Below are 7,895 nucleotides of genomic sequence, written 5' to 3'. Positions count from 1 at the left end.
TTTGACCATTTACATTGGTATTTACATGAACAACCCATTTAACATAAACATCAGAGCAGATGGGCTCCAGCATTCCAATGCCTTGCAGCCATGAGCAGCATGGGAATCCCAGCTCAGCAGATAGCAGCACTAACAGGAGCTCCCTGTGTTCTGTAGGACAGGTCAGCAGTGTTCATTTGCAGGTTTGCTGCACTAACAGGAGATGATTTAATGCTGGCGTTTTGAAATTGGTTGTTTTACTGTGGTAGCACAAAGGCAAGGATGTGGGGTTAGGGTGAGGTGGGATGCTTTTCCCATCTGGGACTCTACTTACAAGCTAGCAGAATATTTTTTTTTTATTATTCTGAGCTTAGTTTTCCCTCTTTCCTTTCATGTAAACCTTTCTATTTTGACATGAAATCACTAATGCAATCCACTGGGACATTTACTGTGGGCTGTTATCATCACCAGAGTGCACAGAAATATTAGCTGTGGATCAGCTTGGAGTTGTTTGGGGCAGAGGACATGTGGCTCAACAAAAATTGCTCATGGGATCATTCTTAGCAGAGTGAGCTTAGACAGGGATTTTTTATAAATCTGGCACCAGAGCTGTGACATTTGTGCCCTCTGCTTGATGGAGGTTGAGACTGGAATACTCCAGGCTTCTCTATGCAACCCTTCATCACCTAATTAGAAACTTCAAACCTTTCTGAACAGAAAAATAATTGGAAAACCTCTGTTACACTTCTACAAGTTAAAAAATACAATTCTCCAAGTTCAAAATTACAGTTTATGGTAGCCTCCAGAAACTGGGATAGTACTTATCTGTTAGATACCATCTGCCTTGATACCCTTAAGCTCTTTCTAAATGGAGGGGAACTGCAAGGAAAAGTGATGTACTGGAGTCTCACACCTGATTTCTCAGCACTGGAGTGCCTTGAATAACCACTTTTGGTGTTAGTTAGTTTGGAAATAATGTCAATTATTGCTTCGGACAATTTCTGTCTAGCCCAGCATATTTCTGATGGTGGCCTTATGCAGTGAAACTTCTGTGTTTTGAAAGTGGCTGACATTAGCTGGTCAAACACCAAATAGATTTGTTTGCTGTGACTTCACTGAACTCTGTTTTGATCTTTAGATTCTCCTTAGAGTGCTGTCTTGCAGACAGCACACTTCAGTTTTATGTCCCTGTCTGGAGAAAGACTTTCAACTGCAAAGGTGTTATAATATTTTCAAAGCTATTTTTCATCACAGATAAAGATCTATACTTGCCTACAGTCAACACCTTTGAAACACCATAAGCAAAACAGAAGCCATCAACAAGCTGCATTAATAGTTTAGAAAGGTATTTAATTATTAATGATGAAACTTCAGCATATTCTTCATATAAAACTTCAGTGTAAAGTAGTTGGCTTCAGATGCACTTCTCTCTGCTCACTACTGGGAACAGTTTATAGGGCTTTTATTTATCAGAGAACATCAGCAACATTTAGTTAACTCAGAAGAAGTGTATTTAAGGCATTTTGCATGCATGGATGTTGTTTGCTGTTTGGGTAGGCAGGAGTCAGCACAGGCTTCTTTGGTTTCTGCCTGCAATACTGGCACAGGGGGGGTGCATGGAGTACAGGTTACTTAGAAAGCATGGAAATAAGGTATTTCATTACAGGTTCTCAAATAACACAATGAAACTGCCATGGTCTGAGCAACTCTACTGATAGATGAGACCCAGGAGCTGAGCCAGGAGACTCAGTCTGTCACAGCTCTGGTAATTTGCTATGAATAGTCATTTGATCTTCCAAACTCAAGTTTTCCAGGTATTATAGCAGCCCCCTTTGTAAATGTTTCTGGAGTAAGAAACAGCTTATTGCTCCTCAACAACCTTAAAGGGCTGGGAATTCAAAATGGATTAGGAATAATAATATCCAAATATTATTATCAGAAAGTTAATTTATCTAGCCAGACAAGAATGTAATTTCCTCCCTGATGCCCATTAAAGGACCCTTTAATGTGCAACATTGATTTTATGTTATAGCATCAACATTTTAATTTGCTCTGCCAGAACAGGTGTCTCTGTATCACTCTCCTCTGCATATTTGGCTTTCTTGGGGAAGCTGGAGATGGCATGAGAGAGTCATGGACACAGAGTTCATGTTTCTGTCCTTGGCTTGTCTCCGGTTTAAATTAAACATGTGCAGCATGAGGTGAGGGCAAATGAGGAATATGGGCTGAAATGGTAAAATAGATTTACAGGAGACAAAAGGAAGTTTCTCAGAAGCACTCCTCAGTCCTCTCACTACCAGCATCTCTCCTGTTATGGATGCTCTTACTCTGCCTTCCCAGGTAAATTTTTTCTCTTTTGTAAAAGGATCTTAACATTTCCTGCATTCATAGCATTGCATCCAAATGTATAATTCCAGAGAATCAATGAATTTTCACAAGCCCTCAGATTTACCAGGGCAGAAGATGTTAAAAGCTCACTGATTTCTCAAAAGATCATTGTTAAACATGGAAATTGAATACTGACTTCCTGAGGTTGAAGTTGGTGTCTGTTCCCACAGCTCTGGGGTATGCTTCACCTTCTGCAGAGTTGTCCAGATGTGTCACCCCTTGATGGAGCTTGGGTCACTGCATGAAGTGGCTTGTAGTCTGATGTCCTCCCTGTCCTCAGGAAAAACACCATAAACAGCAGGATAATGAGGCTGAGAACGCAGATTCACAGGCAGATTTTTTTACACATTTATTGGTACAGCCAGTGGATAGGAAAGAAAAGGTTAGAAATAAAGAATGATGTAGTCTTATACAGTAGCAGAACTAGAGGGAGTGAACTTCATAGCTTCTGCTGGGAGTTCATCTTTGACTATTGCTGGCCTATACCTGCTGGGCACCACTTTTATCTCTGACTCAAAGGACACTTCTGAAGAAATTTCCTTCTCTGGCAGTTTTTAAACTTGAAAATATCTCATAATCTAAAGCATTTCAAAGAGGAAAAAGAGACTCTGGACCCATTTGCGAGAATGTTATCATGCTGGCCTCTAAAACACTGTTTCCCCCCCTGTATGTGAAATGTGAAAAAAGCGCTGAAGAAAAGAGAAGAAAAGAAGGCCAGGTACCAAGTCAATGAGCTTGGAAAACAAAGCAGCATTTGGAGACAGGTTCATTTAGCACTATGTCTGTGATGTTTTTAGTCACCTTGGGAGCTTTAATGTGGATTCTGAAGATCTGAGATGAGGATCTTGCTTTTTACAAAAAGTAAATTTTTTGTCTTTGTGCTTGCAGAGGAAATACCATCCAAATAACAGCCTAAGTCAAGAGAACACTTTGCTATTTAAAGAAAAATTTGTTTGGACTTGGGGGAATCTGGGTCATGATACTTAAATATTTGAACCTGGCGGTAGCAACCCAACTCTCTGTTTCTCCACTTAAAACTTCCACAGGCTCTTCACAAAGTAAAAATGGTGGTGCCAACACTCAGGGATCTGACTCCTCCCTATTTGTGCAAGAAGTCACATAATGGCACACCTTTGAGCTTTGGTGTCCTGAAACAAGAACAAGAGGAAAAAGAAAGTCAAGCTCCACATCCAATTGTACATTGATTTAACTGGCTTGAGTCCCTTCTCCAAGGAAAATCCTGCAAGAGCAGAGACCTGGACTTGATCCGAAAGTTATATTCATATTTCAAATCAAGATCCAGCTCTTCTAGCAACATTTCTATTGTGTAATCAGGAAATGGAAAGTTTCTCACATTTTTTTCAGCTCAAGAAAGTAGATAGATGGAAGCACAATCATTTGCCATTTTGCAGGTATCTTATTTTCATTCTACAAGAAATGTGTACCATAGAAATTACTACTGCATAAGAGGTCACTAAAGTTTCACATTGAGGCACAGTGAAATGTGAGCTTCTTGAGCAGGCTTTTGTTTCTCATATGAAAATCCCATATGAAGAATGGAGATATTATGCAAGTCTTTCTTTTAGGTAGAGCATGAGAGCTCTCAGATGTTTTTGTTTCCCATGGCAGATTGCCTATCACTGTCCTAGGCAAATAAGCTGATCCAGAACAGCACTCCCTGTCTTCAATGTATTCCCAAATAAAAATCACCTTTCCCATGTGGACAAGTACGAGGAAGGTCAACTGTCTTTCTGTTCACTGTGCACCTCGTGCACACGTGTGGCAATCCTTTGGCATGTGGAAATTTGCTCCAGAGGCCCTTATCACCTAAGAAACAAGTTTTTAGACCAGCACCACTACTATGAACTCACTAGATGTCCATGCACATCCCCTCGATTCCTGGGGCTCTTATTTGTCATTTTGTTGTGAGAGAGAGCCTGGTTAAATGAAAACCAGGGAAGAGCATTACCACAACTTCAGCACTCCTGCAAGGAGCTGTTGCCACTCTCAATATCATCAAGCTCTGGCAGAGGAGGGGCTGTGGGTCTGTGGCTCAGCTGAGCGGCTGCACAACTTGGTGCAGCTTTTGAGGCTGTAAATGAGTTTTAATCAACATTGACAATTGCGTGCATCCATGTCTTTTCTGCAGAAAGTGTGCAGAAAGTCCTGCAGAAACAAGAGCAATTAGTCTGGCTAAAAACAAGGCTGTAGAGCAGGCAAAAAGGGGTCCAAGCAAGTAAGCATGCTTTTCCATTGAAACAATTGGCATAGTGTAGTTCTACGAAGCATTTCCTAATTTCCAATGCTATTTTCATTCACTGAGCTCCGTGTTACTTGCTAATTAAAAAAAAAACCAAAAGAAACAGAGCAAGGGTTCTCATTTGAAAGGCTTCATCTGCCTTTTTGAAGCAAGAAGTTAAAGCAAAGCACAAGTGGATAGCTTAAATTCAGATCTCAGTGCAGATCTCCTTCTATCAAAAATGTTTGCTAGCTCAGAGGTCACTGTCACTGCAGAGGGGACACCTGGGGTATGCAGCCTGTGAGATAATTCTCTGGTTACCATGTTATGCAGTGCCTATCAAAAGCTTAATGTCCACATTATCCATACCCTCACCCTGACCTGGATCTGTTTCATTCTAGAGCCAAAGTAGCTTCCAGCCAGGACAAAATGGATGTGGCAGAAGTAGTAAAATTAATGCTTAAATTTTTTTTGGTCCCACACACATTCTGCTCTGAGAGGTTGATGCCTTACTCAAGGATTGGATGTTTGACACTCTGTTTGTTTGCCTCTGTGTTCTGTGTTTGTCTCTGTTCTCTGCGTTTTGACTTCATGAATCCAAAACACCATCAAACAGAAGTAGAATTAACAAATCCTTAGTGTGCTTGGGGCTGAGTGGTCATATCAGCATGAAGAAGCTTCTGGCCATGGCACCTTCCTTCATTTTGGGGAGCAAGGGAAGACTGAATGCCTCCTTGGTTAGACATAGTAGAAAACTATTGCATGTGGGCAAAGTGATGAGGATGGTGAGCCACTGGAACTGGTTCCTGAGAGAAGTTATGGATGCCCCACATTGGAAGAGTTCGAAGTCACGTTGGACTAGGCTTTGAGCAACCTGATCTAGTGACAGATGTCCCTGCCCATGGTCAGGGGCTGGACTAGATCTTTAAAGGTCCCATACGACCCAAACCATTCTATGATTCTATGATGAAGTGATTAATTTGGACCCTGCTCTGATTGAAAACCCTCAGTAAGAAGGAAAGATATGGTAGCTGCTGAATATTTGTGAGAGAAGGAGGAAAACCATAAAGGTTCAGCTTTTTAGGCAACTGGAGACGTGCTTTCTGTGAAACTACGAGGAAAAAAGAAACAAAGAAACAAAAGAAAAAAAGAAACAAAGCATGAAACTTTGGGTGGAAAGAGTTCCTGGTGGTCTCTTATTGTATACTTATGGGAAAAAAATGCTTTACATACTTGGAAAATAACATACCTCTTAGCCTTTCTTCCTAGTAGAAATACTTTGCAATTGTGCTCAATTCCTTGGCTCAAAAGAAGCAACTACCCAGGCAATTCAGACCAAGCTTCAGTTCATAGCCCTGGTTTCCTTCTGCATCACAGGAAAGCAGAGTGGTGATTGCTCTGGTGCTGCTTCCTGGCTGTCCTGAGGATGAACACTGAGTAAATGAAGCCGAACAAATCCAACATGGGGAATATTATCACCAGTACACAGCAAATGAGTCACACAATGTTGCAGGTATTTGAGTGTAGAAAATTTCTCTGCTTGATTATTTGAATTAAGCACATTATGTTTGATTGTGTCAGTAGAAAAGATTTTTCATCCAGTAACATTTTTAGATTACTTGTTCTTCCTCACGCATTTACTTGTAGTAAATGAAAAGAAAACTTAGATGTTTGGCGATCTCTTTTTATACTGTTGAGTATAGACATAAGTTCTTTAAGACAGGGATATTATTGTTATTTAACTGCTTGGTGCATCCTGGGTGGAATCTGATCTTGAAACAGTACCACTCTAATAAAACAGGAAGATAATCGTGTCTATGGGAGGGCACTTACTGAAATTACTTTTTAGATGTTGTCAAGCACTTTTATTTACCGAATAGATAATAGACTATAAATTAGAGGTAGTAATTAAAATTTTGAACTTATCTAAATGTAATTTCCAAGGAGATAAGGGCATTCCTGTTCATAAAATCTACAGTGCTCAGTTAGAAAGATGACAATTCAAGTGATCTATGATATTCTAAAGCAGCAATTCACAAAGCTGTGGCAGTTAGTAACAACTATCAGGTGACAAAGAAAGATGGATCAAAACATGTTTCTACAAAACATGTCCATTATGAATGACAAGTATTAATAAATACCACTGATTTTAATGCAAATAAGTATCACATTAATAAACATATTCCAGTGAGAAGCCATTCATATTTTAAATACAGTCTGTGTTTCTTGCCATTGTCTCAAAGGCTGAGAGCATTTAGGTCTTAAATCTTCTAAATTTCAACCTCTCAGTCAAGATCAGTTTTTGTCCTACCATGGGATGTCCTTGGCCAGCCATAGCCTTCACAAACAGCAGCTGAAGAAAGAGGAAAAAAAGGGTGGTGGAGACCCATCCTTCAGCTCCTGCCTTCAGAAGATCTGTGCGTGGAGATCCTCTCCTCAGTCTCTGAAGGTTTGGGGAATGGAGAGGCTGGCTCTAACTTTCTGTAAGGCACTTAGTGTAAGTGGTTAAATTTACATGGTAGAGTAGCGGTTTGGGTGGCCAGAAAAGAAAGGGCTTGGTGCGCATCTCAGGGACTGCAGGGGAGAAGATGCCTCACAGCCACACTCCATGGTGAAAAGCTGCCCCACAGTCATCAAAACAAGATTCAATTAGCTGGGGGCCCAGGCTGACCCCAGTGAATGTCCTGCTTGGTCCTCTGCCTGAAAAGGGGAAATCAGTATCTCACAGCAAACCTGTGGGAAGTGGTGATGCTGTAGCTGGGGACAAGGAGGGCGCTGGCACAGGGACAGCAGGGGAAGAGGATCTGCCCAGGCTGTGCAGGGAGGATAGCTCTGCTCTCCCACACAGAGCTGCCCAGGGCATTACAGTCACCGCTCCCTTCTGCTTGGCCCTCACCACTCGCCTTGGCACTGGGGTCTCTGGGCTCTGGTCTAAAGCACCACAAAGCATCTTTCTCAGGCTGGGAGTGTGGGTGTCCATGCAACAAAGACCGTCATGGGGCCTCCTCTACGATTTCCCTTGTGCTACTGCCCAGTGCTCGCTGGGCAAGGAACCATTTGTGTCTCCAGCTGCAGCACTGAAGCACGTGCTTTGTCCCCAAGACCTGTCAGGTGCTCTCAGCGGGGAGGAATGTGCAGTGTAATTAGCACTCAGCATCCCAGAAAGCACCAAAGGTGGGCCCTGGCAGAGGCTCTGGCAGGCTCTGCTGTGCCCCTGGGGGAGCTGCTGCCTCTCATGGCTGCAGGCCTCGAGCCTGGCCTGGCCTTGCTGGGGCTGCTGGGCCTGCCT

At 42.1% G+C, this 7,895-nt stretch overlaps 1 long non-coding RNA gene across 2 annotated transcripts; it reads right to left on the bottom strand.

Annotated features, from left to right (window-relative positions):
* Positions 1–1,365: 1,365 nt before the first annotated feature.
* On the bottom strand, positions 1,366–7,826 carry LOC128784103 (uncharacterized). Of its 2 annotated transcripts, none has more exons than XR_008429361.1 (3): positions 6,918–7,826; positions 5,856–6,026; positions 1,366–3,515 (listed from the first exon to the last, which is right to left on the bottom strand). It is a non-coding gene; the product is annotated as an uncharacterized LOC128784103 (long non-coding RNA). The 2 variants fall into 2 exon arrangements; XR_008429362.1 differs by having other exon boundaries at positions 1,366–2,637.
* Positions 7,827–7,895: the final 69 nt, after the last annotated feature.

This window comes from Vidua chalybeata, chromosome 2, assembly GCF_026979565.1.
Source record: "Vidua chalybeata isolate OUT-0048 chromosome 2, bVidCha1 merged haplotype, whole genome shotgun sequence".
Taxonomy (NCBI): domain Eukaryota; kingdom Metazoa; phylum Chordata; class Aves; order Passeriformes; family Viduidae; genus Vidua; species Vidua chalybeata.
This window is presented reverse-complemented; position numbering and strand designations above follow the sequence as displayed.